Source organism: Pollicipes pollicipes, unplaced genomic scaffold, assembly GCF_011947565.3.
Source record: "Pollicipes pollicipes isolate AB1234 unplaced genomic scaffold, Ppol_2.1 Scaffold_7261;HRSCAF=8764_pilon_pilon_pilon, whole genome shotgun sequence".
NCBI classification, from domain to species: Eukaryota; Metazoa; Arthropoda; class Thecostraca; order Pollicipedomorpha; family Pollicipedidae; genus Pollicipes; species Pollicipes pollicipes.
Window position 1 is genome coordinate 62,014,906 of NW_023597054.1, and position 21,067 is coordinate 62,035,972.

The following is a 21,067-nucleotide window of genomic DNA, read 5'->3' on the forward strand; positions in this document are numbered from 1 at the left end:
ACTCTATTCAATGATAAAGATTGCGGACCAATACTGCCAAGGGTTATCAAAAATGGAAGACGTGACGCCGCTATGTTAATTAAAGCTAATGACGCTTGCTAATGCTAATCCCGTGGGGAAGGTTTGCTTGAACTGGTCTACGCAGAGTGGAAGGATCTGGACCAGCGTTACAGAAACCTTGTTCTTCCACGCTGATTCAAGAAGTAGCAGGTTTGCGTTGTCTACCATCCACGTTTTTCTGGCTTCTATCTTCGACGAATCAACGTATTTTCCTTTTATTATACAGCATTGCGGCCAGCATAAGCAGAGACTAGATGCAACTATAGTTTTGTGACGCCAGCTTCCTCCTGACTTCACCGAAATGCTTGCTATTTCTTGAGAATATGCGTTTTATTTTGCGCAAAGTCGGAGCCGACTCTAGAAACCACCAAATTTTGGGTGAATCAGGAAGGAATCCTTTGCTTTCAAAACTGAAGCGCCAGCCCACCTATTTTACTTGCCAGTCATGCCACTTCTGCATGTCTTCTTCTTTTTTGTTTTGCTCGTTTTCGGTATATTTCATTACCCGGGTGATACGGGCACTGAAGGATGTTCCTGTCCACCTAATAACAGGTGAAGTTAATAAAAAAAACTACTGGTTGGTGCCAGTGAGGTGTCTGCTAAAGCTCATGTCAACAAACGTCTTGGAGGGTCCTTTCGCCCCGCAACGAGGAGTCAATGTTACCCCGCTCTTGCGTCTGGCGACACAAATATCAGGCTATGAACATGCATGCCCAGATGGCCATGGTAGCCCGGATAATTACCTGTGCAATCATGTTCAAATATTGCAGAAAACATTTCAAAATTTTACACTGGACAGCTTCTCCCAATTAGATCAGTATACATGCAGTGAGATTCCATGGAATGTTGACAAACGTGCAGGGCATTGTTCTGGATCGCTTCAGCATGGAATCATACTTCACCAGCAATGCAGTGCTCGAAAATAGGGGCAAGCGTCTGTTCTCGGAGATTTCCGACCGTTTTGAATCTTTCAAAACAAGTGCAAGCACCCTTTCAAGGTAGTTTGCTTTCCTTATGTGTCCCACTGAATTGTCTAAATTCGTTAACGGTCCGGTCCAGCCACAGACACCTGAAAAATAAGCAAATAAACAAACAAACAAAAACCCCAAAAGCTGTTTCCAATTCAAGTTCAGTCTGTAGTTACAACGGTCCCGAAATCAGCGATATGAGTTGCATGTTGAAGCCAAGATACGTCCACTATTCTCAATTCCAGTAGAAACGATGACTTTCACGATTGATGTCAAACACAGTCGTTAAGATATGTGGATATTTTTGAAAATGTGATTTTAACCCCGACATTTTATTGGTGGTAGAAAGGTTTTTCAAGGAGCATTAACGTAGCCGAAATTCGTCAAAACGGCATATGGTGGCTTTAGATTTTACGGGCTTTGGAATAGTCTCCTGTCGCTCTTGCCTTCCAGAAAAGGACCTGTGCATAAATTGGTCCTGAGCATCTTTTGAGGCCTCTGAATTTCATGCAGGGATAATTGGCAATGTAACCGATGAATTCTTGGTAAATGTTCATTGAGGTTCTTTTGAGGCTCAAAAAGTGCCTTCGATGAGGATTCGTCTTCATAAGTGCTTTGGACGTCCAGAGACCGCTTAACCAGCTGTCGTCGGGGCCCACGTGAATATCCAAAGGTCTGTTGGATAAACCAGGTATTCGTAGTCGGCTGGGAGGCCCGAGGTACCTTTCAACCAATGATCTTTTTTGAAAACGATTCCTTTCGTGGGTCTTGAAGTTCTAAGAACTTCCCACTGGAGCCCCAAGGGTTCCAAAAATGACAGTTGCTATAGACTGAGCGCCATTTTGCAGTAGGCTCCAGAAAGACCAAGGAGTGCTTCGTCACGGGGCTTATCGGGGCTATCGTCACGGGGCTCGTCCGGGGAGGGTCCTTTTGAAAGAAGACATCGAAGCCCAAGGAAATCCCTGACAGGACATCTAGAGGTTGAAGGGAGTTATGGATGCTCCTGGAATTGAAAGTGACCCCTAAGGGAGGGCCTTCAGGAGCCCATAGATACACAGGGGCCGCTTCTGCAAAGGTCGTCTTCAAACCATCGGGGGGGGGGGGGGGCTGAAGATTTGAGCGTCACGTTGAACGGGGACGCATAGAGACCGATAAGCTGCCTTGACAGGAACCCCTATAAGTATAACTGGCCGTTTGATATGACTCTCTAGAGTTAAGTGGCACTGCTTGGCAGATGCCGAAAAAAATCATGGAGACGAATTTTACGATACACCATCTAATTTCTAAACATCCAGGGCCTTAGCGGGGGGCATGGAGCCCGTGAGCAAGGGAGACGTGAAGGAAAAATAAAAAGAACCTGGCTAATACATTTGGAACGATATGGCAGCGTTGGCCGCGGGTTTATTGACGAATACTGGCGACGAGATGCGGCGTAATGCGGCGCGTTGATTGCACCGTTCACAGCGCTATTCCGGTCTCAACGCCCTTGCGCGCTGTTCCGTGGGTGAGATAGGTGCATAAGCGACGTTGATTGGTGGAAAGTCGTTGTCACTCTTCTCACAAATTGGGGTGTAGGTATAGGGCATAAGGTTAGTTGTTTCATATTTGTTATTGGCTCTTCGTTTCATATTTACAACCTGTTGTGTGCTGCTTTGTGTAAATTTGGGCAGAGTCCTGTTGCCTTTGCTTGTCACGATACTCAAATTCACCCAACGCAATTGGTGCTTTAACGAGCTTTATTTTCAGTTTGATGAAAACCCTTAGGCTATTGTGCAAAAAATATCCATATTGCATGGACGCTAGCACCATGGTGGTGTGCTGAGTCATGTACATGTCAGCCTCAGGTTGGGCTGAATTGGAGCTGAATTGATAAATAATTCTTTTTGTGAGAGGTTTTGGTGGCAATGATGTCATCAACTTTGAGGTGTTAACTATTCGTGCTGGAATTAGCAGCAACCTTGTGCTGGATGTTGTAGGTGCTCTCAAACTCATGTATGCTTATCAGGTCATCTGCTCTGCTAGATAATATATGTTCAGTTAAGGTTTTTCTGCCATTTGGACTGTGGGTTTTGTTCTGTTTTTAGTTGAATTAGACTGTTCAAAACTCCTATTAAGTGGCTGAGTGTAACTGCTAGGTATTTATTGAACTTTACAAGCTAAGTGCCTCTTATGAACTAAGTGCCTTATACCTGGCTATGTGGCAGCTGCAGGCAGCCTTTTCACTGGTGCATATGCTATGCAATATATTGTATTACTCTCCAGTGTTAGTGCTGCAGTCTGCCAATGTAGACAGTAGGTTGTTTGCTCTAAGTTATAATGAACTGCCTGTGATTCTTGAAAATTTGTGAACAGTATATTCTGTCAAAAAATGAAAGCTTGTTGCACTCTAGCTCATCTTTTTAGAAGTCTCTGATAGCATGCTATCAGTAGCCATTGTCATTTGTGGATAGTGTCAATGAGTGACACTTTGAATGTTTTATGCCCATATATGTACATTTTTGCATGCCCTTTGAAGCCATAACAACTGTTTCCTGCTCCCTTGGTGTCAGTGGATGCATTGAAGACAGTCATGACACTGACTATGATGGAGAAGCTGTAACCATCTCCATAGTCAATGCTGTCAGTGCTCCCAATACAGACATCAGAGTGCCTGCTGCACATCTTTTGATTCCATTGTAAATTTGCCTGCAGTTGATTTGGATGCTAAGTATTACATGTCATGTGGATCAACACTGTGTTCTGACATCTAACATTTTGGTAACTGGGACCATCTGACCTCAGGTGATTTGAATACTACCTGGCTTTATCATAGTTGTCCCCAGTTGTACCCTGCAGTATTTGGTGTATTTTGATATTTCGGAACAGCAAAATCATCATCTAGCATATTTTTCCTAGAACAGGCAGAGAACTGATAGCTAAAAGTAGTTCTTGTGTCTTGGAACCTGACATTTCATGTTTGCTGGAAATTTACTGCTGTTATTTTTTGTTGTTAATCATAGTGTTATCTAGTTTATTGACTCACCCCCATCAGGTGAACATAAATACCAAAATTGTGCAAAATCGTTTTGTTGTCAGAAGAAAGTATCTAGCAAAAAGTGAGATGTGAAGGTTACAGCCTACTTTCTTCTACAGGGCAGACTCAAAGATGGGTTTTGGTAGGCCCAAACCCTGCATTGGGATATGGGACATGTATCAGAACATTGTAACTTTAAATGAGTTCACGATAAATAACACTGTATTAGTAGCCTTCCTTTTGCAGGTTCTTGGTGTCTCATGCTCAAGGATGAGTGAAGGGGAACAAGATGAGGCTTCTTCAATTGGTCTTGCTGGACTGGCTGAGAAAATTCAGGTCTTTTGAAATGTTCCTTATGTGATTAGCTAAGGCTACATCCATACCACACTTAAATGTATGATGTATTTGTCATTCCTATGTGAGTTAGATATGGGTGGCTTGTAAATCAGTAGCTGTATATCTCTATTGCATGTAGATATCTGATGTTGGCATTACTCTTTCCTCCGTTAGATCTAGTGTTTACATATGCATTAATGAACAATATTTTGTTTAATCCATTAGTATGAAATGAACTGTGTGGATAGGCAGTATTATTTTGTTTAAATACCATTTGGCAATCGGCTGTGCTCTGAAGCAAACAAAAGGTTGTACTTTATAGGTTACCCAGTCATTTTGCATTTGTAAATGTAGCCAGTCATTTCATGATGAAAATTATCTGTGAAGAGTCTGTGTTCCAACATGCAGTGCTTGTGTGTACTTCTCCCAACTGACAGTTGTGCACTGTCATGCATAGCCATGTAGCAGAGCCCAGCTCTGCATCATCTCACCACACATCGCTCGGCCTGCGACCAGCCCTGCCCGTCCACACGCCCTGTCTCCTTCTCCTCTGACCTGACCGGCGGCTCCACAGGCGGTATCAGCGCTAGTGGGGCGGCGGCGGCAGCAGGTGGCGCTTCGGGACGGCCTGATCCGCGAGGCGGTCGCCTCGCTGCTGCGCCCGCTATCGCTGGACGAGGTCGGCTCCCTCGGCCAGCGGCCGGAGGGCGCCGTACCCCGCCCCCTCTCCCGGCCGGCCGGCCTGAGCGCCGCCGCCCGCTGGCAGCGCCTGCTCGGCCGTCACTGGGTGTTCGCCGCCGACCTGGTCAACGAGACGCAGCGGTGAGGGGAGGGTGTCAGCGGAGGGTCGGCTGCGGGCCGCGGTTCGGCGGTGCAGAACGCCGGGCTTCAGATGGGTCTCAACAACGCCGGCACAGATGGGTCGCGCGCGCTTGGTTGCATGCGTCTGTGATCAGGGGGCCTGGAATGCTTGTAACGTGTAGATGGCGGGAAGGGCACTTGACTCATACTTGGTTTGTAGCACCGGGGACCTCCTGGTCCCTGCATGGACCCTAACCTGTTCTGGGGAACGATGCTGGACCCTTTGTCCAGCAGTACGGGCTACCAGTCCCAGAACGGACGCTTTGTATGGTTCGGCTGATGTGGAGAGGTCAGCTGATGACTGACCAACCGGGGTCGGCCCGGGCCCGGGCCGCACCGTAGTCCGACACGCAAAACACGCAAAACGCACGACACGCAAAACACTCCACAGTTCCAGCTGTGGAAAGGCGTACGGCTTGGGCGGTGGGCTCATGGTACACACAGCACACGACGCGCAATACGCAACACAGCGTGCAACAGGCAACACGCAACAGGCTTTGCTTAGCTCAGCAAGCCGATGCCGTGCCGTGTGCCGTGCTCCGCCTCTCTCCCGGTCGGCGGGCCTGAGCACCGCCGCCCGCTGGCTGGATGTGCTCAGCTTAGCTTAGCTTAGCTAGCACTGCGAACACGAAGCCACCTGTAAACCGGATAAGGTTTTGGATTCCACTTCCAAAAACCGGATAAGGTGCTGGCGCGACATAGTACACACCAGTGGCGGTTAGGGCTTCCCTAAATCAAAGTCATTCGATCAGTGTTATGTAATTTGCGCAGTTTGTCGCGCAGACAACACAACTTGCTATGGTAGAAATAATTGCCGTTCGATGCCTGCACTCTAGTGACTCACTGGTGGAAAATGAGTGGCCAGTATGGGGGTCGAACTTCGCTCTGACCAACTGAGCTAACCGGCCGGCGGTCGCGTATTAGGCTCCCTTACTTGTGTGCGCCTTGGGATTCTTCTGTTCTGCACAGTTATATGTTTTATGATCATTTAAACACATCTGATTATTGACGCGCCCTAATGCAGTGATCCACACATCGGTGTCTAGGTGAAGAGAAGGTACTGAAAAAGCAGGGGCTTGGATAAGGGCGGCGCACGGATTTGAAGAACGAAGACATTTTTGCAGATGTCTTCCGGCAGACTAATTGGAGCGTCCTCGCGGGGCCTCGAACGACGGGACGGGACGGGACGGGACGGGACGGGACGGGACGGGACGGGACGGGGACACCAAGGGCGCCTGCTCCGTGTTAAATCGTCACTTGTCAATATGTTCATATAGATGTCCACGCGATTAAAAATTGATGTCTTTTTTTAAATCCGGAGTTCAATGTAGGGGTATTCTATATCCAGCAGAGGACCTCGTTATTCTAAAGCATGTTATCCATTTCCAAGAAGTGCCACTTATGGATGCCTCTATTGGGGCATGCTTGTCCACTGCGGACTGCGGAGATGGCAGTAGTACGTCAGTGCAGTGATGTGTGCCCAAACAAAGCTATAATAAACGAATGGCCAGTATGGGGGTCGAACCCATGACATTCGCGTTATTAGCACGACGCTCTAACCAACTGAGCTAACCGGCCGACGCCACACATTTGATGCTGCCTAAGTTGTGAGAGCCTTTGGCCTTTGCGCTATGCTGTTATCTTTGGAAACAATTATATTTTCTATTATTAATTAAAACAGCTGGTCACAGCATTTATTCAGTTAGACAGCCAAAACTGGCCAGTCAGAGCTTATCCGTCAGTCACCCGTCTTTGTCATTTTACCTCATTGCAGTAAACCTAGTCGAATGCGTCCCTTCTTTTCAGGAAGTACATGAGGATTAAACATGAATTACGCTAGGCACGGGGAGGGAAGAATGTGGAAAGTAACGTCAGCGTAATAAGGGGACAGAGAAGGTCTGTATGGCATAGATTTAAGTCCAGGTGTGACTGCAAATCATACTAAAATGTTTTGTTGCAATTGTCACTTGCAGCGGGATGCCATGGGCTTCCTCTCATGACGAGGAACATCGCCTTATTTGTTTCGCATTTCTAGCTCAATTAAGGTTCAAACGGACCTTACTGTTGTTGCGCTCAAATAAGCAAAACCAAAGAAAGGGGGAGAGCTGACCATCGTAGCCTGTGCGTACCATGAACAGACTTCAAGTACCGAAACTGCGTAACGAAATTTATGGTCGCGCCCTAATGCAATAACCCACACATGGGTGTCTATGTGAAAAGAAAGGGCAGAAACAGCTGGGTCAGCGGTGTTGGGGGGGGGGGGGGAAGGCACCGACGGCACCTGCTCCGTATCAAATTATCACTCATGAATGTATATATATATATATATATATATATATATATATATATATATATATATACATATACATATACACACACACACACATATATATATATATATATAAATATAAATATATACAGATCTGTAGTTATCCACGTGAAGTAGGATTACAAAAAAAATCCAGAGCGGAACCTTCTGTTCAGTACAGGGGCTTTCCCAATCCAGCAGAGGGCCTTTTTATTCTAAAGCAGGGCATCCCGTTCCAAAAGGGCCGAATTACGAGTGCCTCCATTGGGGCATGCTTGTCCACTGTGCACTGTAGAGATGACAGTAATACGTCAGGGCGGCGAGGCCGTGACTGAACAAATGCTATCATAAACGAATGGCCAGTATGGGGGTTGGACCCATGACATTCGCGTTATTAGCAAGACGCTGTAACCAACTGAGCTAACCGGCCCGCTTATGCGCAAAAGACTGCCTGATTTGTCAGCTGCTTGGGGCTCCTCTGGTCTGTTCTTATTTGGCGATACAATTACATTTTGTGTTTTTATTCAAACAGGTCTTCGTAGCATTTTTTTGCTGTGTGAGCAGGCTAAATGGGCCACTCAGGGCGTTTGCCACTTGCGTGTCTTTGTCGTTTTACCTTATTGTAAAACAGAATCGCGGCTCAAGGTTCGCTGATATGCGTCTGGGAATGGCTACCATCGCAAGGGCGGATACGTCTACATACTGTGCTCTATTGGGTGTGATGGGTCTTTTGACTTCACTGCTGTCGCCGCGTTCAGATATAGGAGCCGTTTACCAGTACCGGCTTGTTGGTGATTTTTCGCGTTTAGCTGGTTCGTTGACGCTTCTTTCCAGCGTTGGCCTTATGGCGATGGCGATACCTTGAAAAAAATGAGGGCATCGTATCATAACACCGAACATTGTATTTAAAACAGGGCATTGCATTGTATCGTGGCACAGTGCATGTATGGGCTTATGATGTTGAAACAAGCAGTAAAATGGATCAGACAACTTTTGGAACGACTTGACCCGGTTTGGTCTTGTAAAACACTGACGCCCTGCGTGTCTTATTTCAGGAATAACCTTATGGACAACCCGTAAATTACTTTACGCATGGAGAGGGAGGGTGATGAAACGTAACGTAAGCGTAATTAGGGATGTGGAGAAGTGTTGGGCGACCTAAATTTACGCACAGGTGTGCCTGTAAATCATGCTACAATATTTTACAGAAACGAAACCTTGCAGCTGGATACCGTTGATTTCTTCTCTTGGCCAGTACCATCACCGTGTTTTTTTTCTCATGTGTAGCTTAATTACGCTGGTATGCGAGCCTTTCTAACATTGCTAGCTAATTGTTACCGGTCATTTCAACATAAAACCCACGCACGCTCCGTTACATACTACAATACAATGTCCTGTTTTCTATACAATGTCCGGTTGGACGGTACGATGCTCTGTTTTACGGTACAATGCCCTGCTTTACGATAACCATGACGGACATGGTATCGCTACGACAGCCACCGCTGGAAAGAAGCGTCAACGAAGCACGCAAGTGCAAAGTAACTAAGGAGCCAGCACCAGTAAACGGCCCCAATATTTGCATGCAGCGCCAGCGGTGGAGTCAAAAGTCCCATCGAACTCAATACAGCGCGGCACGTTTCGTATCTGCCCTTTGGTGGTATTCATTTTTAAATGCATGTCAACGAACGATAAGTCCCGGTTTTGCTTTGCAGTTAGCTAAAATGACAAAGAACCTAGAGTAACAGACGTTCTGACTGACTAGTTTAGGTCGCCCAAATGAATTGGTGCCGCAAAAACATTTTGAAATGATCATACCACATGTAACTGTACCGAGCAGGAAAGCCCCAAGGCGCTCACAACTTAGGCAGCCATAGGCGCCAATCGCTGGCCGGTTAGCTCAGTTGGTTAGAGCGTCGTGCTAATAACGCGAATGTCATGGGTTCGACCCCCATACTGGCCATTCGTTTATGATTGCACTTGTGCAGACGGTGTCACCGTCCTGTGAGGCCCTATGAAGAGATCACAGTTCGTCTCAAGGACGACCCAGGACAAAAATTTATGCATCCAGTTCACTAGATCCGTGGAGCCGCCCTTATGAACACCTCTGTTTTTTTCCCAGTCTTTGCGCATTATTAACCTCGACACCGCATGTGTGGGTGATTGCGTTAGGGCGCGTAAAATTTCAGAAATTTCAAAATTTTCATAAATTTGGTTCCGCAGTTTCGCTATTTTAACTCTACCAGCGTACCAACGTATCTTTTGGAGCGACATGATGTGATTTAGTCTTGTAAACCACTGCTGCAACAGCGGTCGTTGTTAGTGCGTAAGGCTGCCTAAGTTGTGAGATCATTCAGCTCCTCTGCTCTGCTCTTATCTTGCGATACAATTCTGTTTTTTTATTGGCTCTTTATCACAGTATTGATGGAAGTTCGATGCCGCCGTGACCCACCTGAGCCTTGCGACAAAAATAGCGTTGCGACACTGCATAGCTTCCTTCGAATCTTCTGTCCCCTGTGATGGCCTTCTTAAGCGATAGTGCAGTAGAATACAATAGAGGAGGATATTGGAGTTTGGTTCTCGCGACAGCTGTCGATGAATCTGTGTATGCGAGCAGGCAGCCAGTGGGCAGTGCGTCGCTTTTGCTGCTGCCTGGGTGTTTAGGAAGACACAGTTAACTATCTGAAATCACTAGCCTCTGCCTGGTTGACTTCTCCCTAACACTCTATCTTTTTAGGCAGCCATTATGCCATGATAAAGCCTTGTGTCTGGCACTGCATGGATTGGATATGTCTTGACTGGATACCACGTCTGAATTTCGAATTTTGCGAGAGCCTGCAGTGGCAGGATCCAAGCCGCGGGATCCATGTTTTGGGGCCAGACGGGGCTGGCGACAAATTTAACATCGTCTTGCCTGATTAGATTGTAGGAATTGATATACATATATATATATATATATATATATATATATATATATATATATATAAAGGATCATGAATACTTTTTGTAGGAATTATAGTATGCAATATCCAGCGCATACGTAGTCTGTCTTTTCTGTGTGTAGACCACAAAAGAATATTGCATTTGGCTGGCGAGAAATCTGGCATAGTCATTGCTTAGATTCGACTGCGTATTTATATTATTAACGACCTATTTTTATAGAAAACACGTTATGCAATGTTTGGCGCACACTTTGTGTGTCTTAGGTGCGTATAGACCACAAAAGCGCGGGTGTGGAGATCCGTGAAGGGGGAGATCACAGTTTGACCGCCGGTCGGTGATGGTCAAATGACTGCAATCATAAACGAATGGCCAGTATGGGGGTCGAACCCATGACATTCGCGTTATTAGCACGACGCTCTAACCAACTGAGCTAACCGGCCCGCATATGCTCAAGGCTGCGTGATTTGTCAGCTGCTTGGGGCTCCTCTGCTCTGTTCTTATCTTGCGATACAATTACATTTTGTGTTATGCTTCAAACAGGTCTTCGTATCATGTTTTCTGTTTGGGCAGGCTCAAACTTTGGGCAAACTCAGGGCGTTTGTCGCTTGCGTGTCTTGCCGTTTTACCCTATTGTAAAGCAGAACCGCGACTCAAGGTTCGCTGATATGCGTCTGGAAATGGCTATTATCAAAAGGGTAGATACGAATACATACTGTGCTTTATTGGGTATGATGGAACTTTTAGCTTAACGCCAAATATGGGAGCCGTTGACTAGTACTGGCTTGTTGGTGATTCTTCGCGTTTAGCTGGTTCGTTGACGCTTCTTTCCAGCGTTGGCCTTATGGCGATACCTTGAAAAAATGAGGGCATCGTATCATAAAACCGGACATTGTATTTAACACGCGCCTGGGTGGCCGGTTGGAAAGATGCCCTTCGCTCGGTTGGGGGAAGGGGGGTCAATTTGACCCCCCCAGAGAACTCGGGAACTAAGAGAGCTAGAGACACAAAATTCACAAGCTTTATTGACCTGTACGGAAGCTCTCTTGGGCCAAAGTTTGAAGTTCCTTGATTATGGCCTTCGGGTCAAATAAGGTCAAACAGGGTCATATTCCAGATTGGTCTCCAAAGGGCCCCTAGAACCTAGGCAACTGTTATGAGCAAAATGTCACACGCGCAGATAAGGTCAACGACCTCGTTTGACCTTTCAGAGGTACTGATGACAAAAATGATATAAAACTGCTTTGGGTTTTGCATCTGGATAAGCAACGAAGATTACGCTAGGTAGTATGTTCTTAAAAACAGGATGTTGACTTGAATAATATTAGGTCAGTGACCCATTCTGGCCTAAAATAAGTCCATGGAAGGTGTATCATGCGGCTCCTGCTATCAGTATATTCGAAATGAGCACCAGAAACCAGCCCATGCAGCAAGCCCGAGAGTAATAAAGCAGGTTGGCTTTGACCTTGGTCTGACCTTCATACCTGACCCTAGGTTAATGCCTTTTCTTTATTCAAAAGTCGTGGTGCCTAAGAGAGGATCTCAGAGATGTATGGCTTCGTCTAAACCTCCGTTGTTTGTTCGGATTGAAGATTCCCTAGAACATGCCTTCGCTGAAACCAAGGCCTGGCTTTGCCCTGCCATAGGTCAGCAGCATTCCAAGGTACATCTAAAGTTTTGATGTCAGACTATCCGCTATTCAATTATCTACAGCTATACAAATTTTGACACGGCTACGCCGCGCCGTTCGGAAACCATTCCGGGAAAACCTTCCGGGGGGTCAATTTGACCCCCCAGCCAAGCGCGTCAAAACAGGGCATTGTAGTGTGTCGTAACACACTACAATGGTATGTATGTATGTAATGGGGTATGTATGGGCTTATGATGTTGAAGCAAGCAGTACAATGTATCAGAAACGTTTTGAAACCACTGGACCAGGTTTCTTGTAAACCGCTGATACAACAGCCGTTTTGGGCGCGTACAGCTGCCTAAGTTGTGAGATCATTCAGCTCCTCTGCCCTGCTCTTATCTTGCAGTGCGATTCGGTTTTTTATGATTGTTGTTGGCTCTTTATCAAAGTACTGATGAAAGTTTGATGCCGCCGCGGTGCACCTTGGCCTTGGGATGAAACTGGCGTTGCGGCATCGCACAGTTTATTACGTATCTACCGCCCCCTGTGATTGCTCCCTTAAGCGATAGTACAACAGAATACAATAGAGGGTGATATTGGAGTTTGGTTCACGCGACAGCTGTCTATCAATCTGTGAATGCGAGTAGCCAGCCAGTGGGCGGTGCGTCGCTTTTGTTGTTATGGGGACGTTGTTCGGACGACACAGTTAGTTATTTGAAATCACTTGCCTCTGCTTGGTTCGCCTCCCCCCCCCCTCCCCACGCTCCATCTTCTCAGGCAGCGAGTATTCCTTGATAAAACCTCGTGTCAGGTACTGCACGGACTATATGTTTGTTGGGCTGGATTCCGTGTTTGAACTTCGAATCTTGCAAAAGCCTTCAGTGACAGGATACGAACCGTAGAATCCATGTTTTGGGTCCAGACTAGAGGTGGTCCTGACTGTCTAGAGGATTGAGGTTTAGGTTGCCCAAGTGAAAAGGTACTGCGAAAACGTTTCTAAATGATCATACCACATACAACTGTACAGTGCAGAAAAGCCCCAGGGCGCTCACAACATAGGCAGCTATTGGTATCAAACGCCGGCCGGTTAGATCAGTTGGTTAGGGCGTCGTGCTAATAACGCGAATGTCATGGGTTCGACCCCCATACTGGCCATTCGTTTATGATTGCACTTGTGCAGACGGTGTCACTGTCCTGTGAGCCCCTATGAAGAGATCAGTTCGTCTCAAGGACGACCCAGGACAACAATTCATGCATCCAGTTCACTAGATCCGTGGAGCTGCCCTTATGAAAGGCTGTTTTTTTTTTTGCCAGTCTTTGCGCGTTATTAACCTAGACGCCGCATGTGGGGGTGATTGCGTTAGGGCGCGTAAAATTTCACAGATTTCAAAATTTTCATAAATTTGGTTCCGCAGTTTCGCTATTTTAACCCTACCAGCGTACCAACGTATCTTTGGAGCGACATGATGTGATTTAGTCTTGTAAACCACTGATACAACAGCGGCCGTTGTTAGCGCTTAAGGCTGCCTAAGTTGTGAGATCATTCAGCTCCTCTGCTCTGCTCTTATCTTACGATACAATTCTGTTTTTATTATTATTGGCTCTTTATCACAGTATTGATGGAAGTCCGATGCCGCCGTGATCCACCTGAGCCTTGCGATAAAACTAGTGTTGCGACACTGCATAGCTTCCTTCGAATCTGCTGTCCCCTGTGATCGCCTTCTTAAGCGATAGTGCAGTAGAATACAACAGAGGGGGATATTAGAGTTTGGTTCCGCGACTGCTGTCGATGAATCTGTGTATGCGAGCAGGCAGCCAGTGGGCAGTGCGTCGCTTTTGCTGTTGCCGGGGTGTTTAGGAAGACGCAGTTAACTATCTGATATCACTGGCCTCCGCTTGGTTGACCTCTCCCTAACAATATCTTTTTAGGCAGCAATTATGCCACGATAAAGCTTCGTGTCCGGCACTGCATGGCTTAGATATGTCTTGACTGGATACCATGTGTGAATTTCGAATTTTGCGAGAGCCTGCAGTGGCAGGATCCGAACCGTGGGATCCATGTTTTGGGTCCAGACAGGGCTAGCGGCAACTTTAACGTCGTCTTGCCTGATTAGATTAGATTATGAATACTTTTTGTGGGAATTATATTATGCAATATCCAGCGGATACGTAGTCCTTTTGTGCGTGTAGGCCACAAAAGGACATTGCATTTGGGTGGCGGGAAATCTGGCATAGTCATGCTTAGATTCGACTGCGTATTTATATTATAACGACCTATTTGTATACAAAGTACGTTATGCAAGGTTTGGCGCACACTTTGTGTGTCTTAGGTGCGTATAGACCACAAAAGCGCGGGTGTGGAGATCCGTGAAGGGAGAGATCACAGTTTGACCGCCGGTCGGTGATGGTCAAATGACTGCAATCATAAACGAGTGGCCAGTATGGGGGTCGAACTCATGACATTCGCGTTATTAGCACGACTCTCCAACCAACTGAGCTATCCGGCCGGCATTCGCTCTCCATAGCTGCCTAAGTTGTGAGATTCTTCTGGCCATCTGCTTTGCTGTTTTCTTACGAAGGAATCATATTTTCTATTATCGTTTTAACAGCTTTTGCTGCACGTTTTCAGTGAGGCAGCCACAAGTTAGGTCGTTACTCTTAATTCAGCATAACCAAGAGACCGGGGTTTCGCCCATTGCAACCTGTGCGTAACCAGGAAGAGGGCTGAACATAACGAAAACTGCGCAACGAAATTTATTGGATGCACCCTAATGCAATAACCCAAACATTCGGTGTCTAGATCAGTAATGCGGAAAGACTGATGTGATGAATAAGTTGTTACCGGTATGAATAAACCTCAACAATAACAATACAGAGTAGGACATTCTATTTAATATAGGGGACTCTCAGTCCTAGAAAGGATCTGCTTATCGTAAAACGGAGCATTCCGTTCCGAAGAAATTGCATTCCTCTATCTATCGGGCCCCACTTTCCCTCTGGATAGTGGGGCCCGTTTGTCCGTTGTGCACTGTAGAAGTAACGCTAATACGTACGTGTGGTGGTGAGGTCGCGAACGTGTGCAATCTTAAAGGAACGGCCAGTGTGGGGATCGAACCCATGACATTCGCGTTATTAGCACGACGCTCTAGCCAAGAGCTAACCTGAGCTAACCGGCCCGCATTTTGTGCCTATTACTGCCTAAGCTGTTAGCGGCTTGGGGCTCTTCTGCTCTGTACAGTTTTACGTGGTATGGTCATTTAAACATGTCTTTGCAATATCTATTCATTTGGGCGGCCTAAAATCGTCGGTCAGGGCGTCTGTCACTCGCGTTTCTTTATTGTAAAGCAGAACCGTGACTTGTGGTTTGCTGGCATGCATTTAAAAATAAAAATCATCAAACTTCGGATGAGAAACATGCTGTGCCTTATTGGATTCCATGGGACTTTTGACTTCACCGCTGTCGCTGCATGGGAATATTGGGGCCGTTTACTGGTGCTGGCGGATTGGTTACTTTGCATTTACGTGGTTCGTTGACGCTTCTTTCCAGCGGTGCCTGTCGTGGCGATACCATGTCCGCCATGGTTGTCGTAAAACAGGGCATTGTATCGTAAAACAGGGCATTGCACATACAACCGGGCATTGTATGTAAAACGGTATTATATTAAAAACGGGGTATTGTATTGTGCCATAGCACAGGGCGTGTATCGGTTTATGGCGTTGACATAAGTACTGAGTAGACATAAGTAAAATACATCAGCGAATGTTTTGACCAGATTAAATCTTCTAAACCGCTGATACAGCAACGACCGTTGTTGATGCTGAAGGCTGCCTAAGTTGTGAGATGATTCAGGTACTCTGCTCTGCTCTTACCTTGCGATGCAAATTTATAGTTATTATTGTTGATCGCTCTTTATTGCAGTATGGATGGAAGTGCGATGCCGCCGTTATCCACCCGAGCCCTTGGGTGAAACTGGCGTTGCGCCATTGCAAAGCTTCGTACGAGTTTACTGCTCCCTGTAATCGCTCCCTTAAGCGATAGTACAACAGAATACAGTAGAGGGCAATATTGGAGTTTGGTTCCCGCGACAGCTGTCGAATCTGTGCGTGCGAGCAGCCGGCCAGTGGGCATTGCGTCGCTTTTAATGTTGTCGGGGCGTTTTTAGGACGACATTGTTAACTCTGACATCACTTGCCTCTGCTTGGTTTACCTCTCCCCCACACTCGTTCTTCTCAGGCAGCAGGTATCCTATGATAAAACTTCGCGTCCGGCACTGCATGGCCTAGATATGTGTCTGGACTGAATACCACATGTGAAGTCCGAATCTTGCAAGAGCCTGCAGTGATAGCATCCGAACCGTGGGATCCATGTTTTGAGTCTAGACGTATGGTTAGCGGCACCTTTAACAACGTCTTGCCTAATGAGGTTGGAGGGGTTTCCATTATAAACACCTATTTTTGTAGAAAGTACGTTATGCAATATCCAGCGCATACGTTGTCTGTCTTCGGTGTGTGTAGACCACAAAAGAGATTGCATTTGGCTGGCGATAATTTTGGCATCGTCATGCTTGGTTAGATTCGACGGTGCGTTTTTATCATAGCGACCTTGTTATACAAACTACATTATGAAATGTTTGGCGCGCACTTTGAGCATCTTATGAGCGTTTAGACCACAAAAGCACGGGTTAGACCACATCCATCACCTTAGAGATAACAGTATGGCTGCCGACCGGTGATGGTCAAATGACTCATCATAGGCGAATGGCCAGTGTGGGAGTCGAGCCAATGACATTCGCGTTATTAGCACGACGCTCTAACCAACTGAGCCGACCGGCCGACGTTCTGCGCCTAGGGCTGCCTGAGCTGTGAGATCCTTCGGCCTTTGTACTCTGCTCTTATCGTGAGAAACAATTATATTTTCTATTATTAATTAAAACAGTTCGCCGCAGCAGTTATTCAGTTAGGCAGGCGAAACTGGGCAGTCAGGGTTTGTCCGTCAGCCACCCGTCTTTGTCATTTTACCGCATTGCGGTATACCTAGTCGAATGCATTCCTTCTTTTTCTGGAGGGTTTTAAGGGATGGTCCATAACTTACTCTAGGCATGGCGAGGGAAGGATACGCAAAATAATGTCAGCGTAATAAGGGGACAGATGAAAATTGTATGACAGATTTACGCTCGGGTGTTGCTGCAAATCATACTAAAATGTTTTAAAGAAATTGAAACTTACTGCGGGATGCCGTGGGCTTCTTCTCATGGTAAGGAACATCCCGTTTCAAAGCATGCACACTTGTGCATGCCTCCATTGCGACATGCTTGTCCACTGCGCACTGCGGAGACGACAGTAATACGCCAGTGCGATGAGGTGCGGCCGAACAAATGCGAACATAAACGAATGGCCAGTATGGGAGTCGAACCTATGACTTTCGCGTTATTAGCACGACGCTCTCGCCTCTCGCCTGAGACCGCCTAATTTGTAGCCTGCTGGGGGCTGCTCTGCTCTGGTCTTATCTTGTCATACAATTATATGTCGCGATATGGCCAGCCTAATTTGACCACTCAGGGTGTCTTCCACTCACGTTCCTTTCTCGTTTTACCTGATTGCAAAGCAGAATCGCGGCACAGGGCCCGCCGATACCAAAAGGGCTGATACGAACACATGCTTTGCTTTTTAAAGTTTGATTCACTGTACTGCTGTCACCGCGTGCAAATATAGGAGCCATGTACTAGTACTGGCTTGTTGGTGACTTTTGTATTTCGCTGGTTCGTTTACGCGTCTTCCCAGCGGTGGCCTTACGGTGGTACCTTGCAAAACAATGTTCATCCTAAAAGAGAGCATCGTATCATTAAACGAGGCATTGCATGGTACCGTAAAACAGGGCATGTGTGGGTTTTGCGTTTGAATGAACGGTAAGATATATCAGCGCATTTTTGGTACGACTTGACCAGATTTAGTCTTGCAAACCACTGATACAGCAACGGCCGTTGTTGGTGCGTAAGGCTGCCTCAGTTGTGAAATCATTCAGTTTTATTGCCCTGCTGTTATCTTGCGATACAATTCTGCTTTATTATTATTATTGTTGGTTCTGTATTACAGTATTGATTCAAATTCGATGCCGTCGTGATCCACCTGCGCCTTGGGATAAAACTGGCGTTACAACAACGTATAGCTTCTTACGAATCTACTGCCCCCTGTGATCGCTCTTTCAAGCGATAGTACAACATAATCAATGGAGGGTGATATTGGAGTTCGGTTCCGCGACTGCTGTCGATGAATCTGCGTGTTTGGACAGTCGGCCATTGGGCAGTGTATTGCTTTTGCTGCTGTTGGGGTGTTCAGGACGATGCAGTTAACAATCTGAAATCACTAAACTCTTCTTGTTTTCCCTCTCCGCCACACTCTTATGTTCGTTATGGATATGGGGCCTAGTGGTAGGGGGAGGGTGGCGCTGAAGACACCCGCTGATCGCAAAGGTGCTACAAGACGAAATCTGATCGGGTTGCTCCAAAAATGCGCTGATATCTCTTACTGTTCATTTCAACTCAAAATACATGCGTGCCCTGTTTTGCGACACAATACCATGCCCTGTTTGACATACAGTGCCTGTTTTACGATGCGGTGCGCTCTTTTACCAAAGACATTGTTTTGCGTGGTTTACACGGTATCACCGTTAGGTCAACGCTGGAAAGAAGCATCAACGAATCACATAAATGCAAAAAGTCATCAACAAGCTGATCTTAGTAAACGGCTCCCATGTTTGAATGCGGTGGTGGCAGTGAAGTCAAAAGTCCCATGACACCCAATAGAGCACAGCATGCATTCGTATCTGTCCTTTTGGTAACAGCTATTTTCAAATGCCTATCAGCGAACTTTGAGCCACGATTCTGCTTTGCAATTGGGAAAACGACAAAGAGTCGCGAGCAACAGGCGTCCCGAGCGGTCAATTTTAGGCTGCCCACACAGCATAAATGCTGCGAAGAACTGTTCAAAATAGTAACACAAAATATGATTGCATCGCAAGATAAGGACCAAGCAGAGGAGCCCCCAATCAGCTCACAACTTAGGCAGCCTTGCGGGGTCACGCCGGCCGGTTAGCTCAGTTGGTCGGAGCGTCGTGCTAATAACGCGAATGTCATGGGTTCGACCCCCGTACCGGCCATTCGTTCACGATAGCGTTTGTTCGGGCACACATCACCGCGCTGACGTATTACTGTGATCTCCGCAGTGCACAGAGATAAACATGCCCCAGTGGAGGCATCCGTAATGAGGCAATCTTAGGAAAGGGTTTCCCGGCTTTAAGATAACGAGGCTCTCTGCTGGATTGAGAGGTCTCTTGTATTAAACAGAAAGCGCCACTCACTCTGGATTTTAATATGAAGATTAATCACATGGACATCTGTATACACCTATTGATCAATGACAACTTATTACAGGGCAGGTGCCTTCGGTGCCAACCCCCCCCCCCCCCCCCCGCTGCTGAAAATGACACTGCCCACGAAGCCCCGCGAGGAGGCCCCAGTTAATCTGCCGGAGGACCTCTGAAAAATATGCCTCCCTTCTCCAAGCCGTGGTGCCGCCCTTATCCACGCCCGTACTTTTTCAGCCTTTTTCTATTGACCCAAACACCGATGCGTGGGTGATTGCACTAGGGTGCGTCCTTGAAAGGGCAGGGTCGCTATTTTAAACCCCTCCATGGTTACGCACTTGTTATGATGGGCGAACCGTCTTCTGTTGGTAATGCTATGTTAAGCGCAACGACCTTAAAAGACGACTCCAGTTTGGTCCCTCACTGAGCTAGAGATACGGACAAATGGTGGTGTTCGTCACCATGAAACGAATCGAAAGATATTCTGCTCTAAGTTTCAATTTCTTCGAAATATTTGCGTATTATTTGCAGCCACATCTGAGCGTAATTTTACGCCATCCAAAGCTTCCCCACCTCCCGTATTACGCCTACGTCACGTTTCATCACCTCCCTGTCCATGCGTAACGTCAATTGTGGATTGTCTCTCATGCTCTTATTAAAAACAATGCACGCATTCGACTGGATATACTGCAGTAAGGTAAAATTACAAAGACAAGACAGGTAACTGACGGAAACACTCTGACGGGCCAATTTTGGCTGCCTAACTGAGGAGGTGCTACGTAGAGATGTTTGAAATAAGAATAACGTATGATTGTGCTGATGGCCCGAATGATCTCACAAGCTCGGCAGCCCCAATGGCCAAACGCCGGCCGGTTAGCTCAGTTGGTTAGAGCGTCGTGCTAATAACGCGAATGTCATGGGTTCGACCCCCATACTGGCCATTCGTTTATGATTGCGGTCGTGTGACCATCACCGACCAGCGGTTACTGCGTCATCTCTGCAGTGACAAGTTGTGCGCACTCGTTCTTTTGCGGTCTTTACGCACCTAAGGCAGATAACTTATGGGCTGGACTTGCAATGATGTGCTTCCATCAGCACTGTTTTTTTAAAACAATGTGTTGAAAAAAGACGCCCAGGTTTTTCAAGGATACTTGCTGCCTGAGAAGGTAGAGTTTGGGGAGAGGCCAAACAAGCAGAGGCTAGCGATCGCAGATAGTTAACTGTGTCATCCTAAGCACCGTTATATAGTATGTCTGTAATGGCTCTTTTTGAGCCGGCTGTGGACATACTCTGATTGGCCAATTTTGGCAGCCTATGCGAAGAGACACTACGGAAAGCTGTTAAGACACTACCAGAAAGTATGATTGTTTCATAAGATGAGAGCGGAACAGATGCAAGATAACATAAGGGGAATAAGGGGATGGAGAAGGCTTGTACGGCGTAGGTTTGCGCTCAGGCGCGGCTGGGAATCAAACCAAAATATGTTACAGAAATTGAAACTTATAGCCTGATGCTGTTCGCTTCTTCTAATGGCCAGGCGCACCACCATTTTTTTCGCATCTTAATTAGTGTCCAAATAGACGGTGCTTTT

The 21,067-nt window shown here is 46.6% G+C and overlaps 1 long non-coding RNA gene and 7 other non-coding genes across 8 annotated transcripts; 5 read left to right on the plus strand and 3 right to left on the minus strand.

Moving 5' to 3' along the window:
* Window positions 1-2,504: 2,504 nt before the first annotated feature.
* LOC119112956 (uncharacterized) lies at window positions 2,505-5,095 on the plus strand. The gene is made up of 3 exons (XR_005095808.1): window positions 2,505-2,617; window positions 4,288-4,377; window positions 4,952-5,095. It is a non-coding gene; the product is annotated as an uncharacterized LOC119112956 (long non-coding RNA).
* A 1,647-nt stretch (window positions 5,096-6,742) lies between these two features.
* Window positions 6,743-6,816, minus strand: TRNAI-AAU (transfer RNA isoleucine (anticodon AAU)). Its single transcript has one exon. It is a non-coding gene; the product is annotated as a tRNA-Ile (tRNA).
* A 2,616-nt stretch (window positions 6,817-9,432) lies between these two features.
* On the plus strand, window positions 9,433-9,506 carry TRNAI-AAU (transfer RNA isoleucine (anticodon AAU)). The gene has a single exon. It is a non-coding gene; the product is annotated as a tRNA-Ile (tRNA).
* Window positions 9,507-10,852: 1,346 nt separating this feature from the next.
* Window positions 10,853-10,926, minus strand: TRNAI-AAU (transfer RNA isoleucine (anticodon AAU)). The gene has a single exon. It is a non-coding gene; the product is annotated as a tRNA-Ile (tRNA).
* Window positions 10,927-13,194: 2,268 nt separating this feature from the next.
* On the plus strand, window positions 13,195-13,268 carry TRNAI-AAU (transfer RNA isoleucine (anticodon AAU)). Its single transcript has one exon. It is a non-coding gene; the product is annotated as a tRNA-Ile (tRNA).
* A 1,939-nt stretch (window positions 13,269-15,207) lies between these two features.
* TRNAI-AAU (transfer RNA isoleucine (anticodon AAU)) lies at window positions 15,208-15,289 on the minus strand. Its single transcript has one exon. It is a non-coding gene; the product is annotated as a tRNA-Ile (tRNA).
* Window positions 15,290-19,195: 3,906 nt separating this feature from the next.
* Window positions 19,196-19,269, plus strand: TRNAI-AAU (transfer RNA isoleucine (anticodon AAU)). The gene has a single exon. It is a non-coding gene; the product is annotated as a tRNA-Ile (tRNA).
* Window positions 19,270-20,343: 1,074 nt separating this feature from the next.
* TRNAI-AAU (transfer RNA isoleucine (anticodon AAU)) lies at window positions 20,344-20,417 on the plus strand. The gene has a single exon. It is a non-coding gene; the product is annotated as a tRNA-Ile (tRNA).
* Window positions 20,418-21,067: the final 650 nt, after the last annotated feature.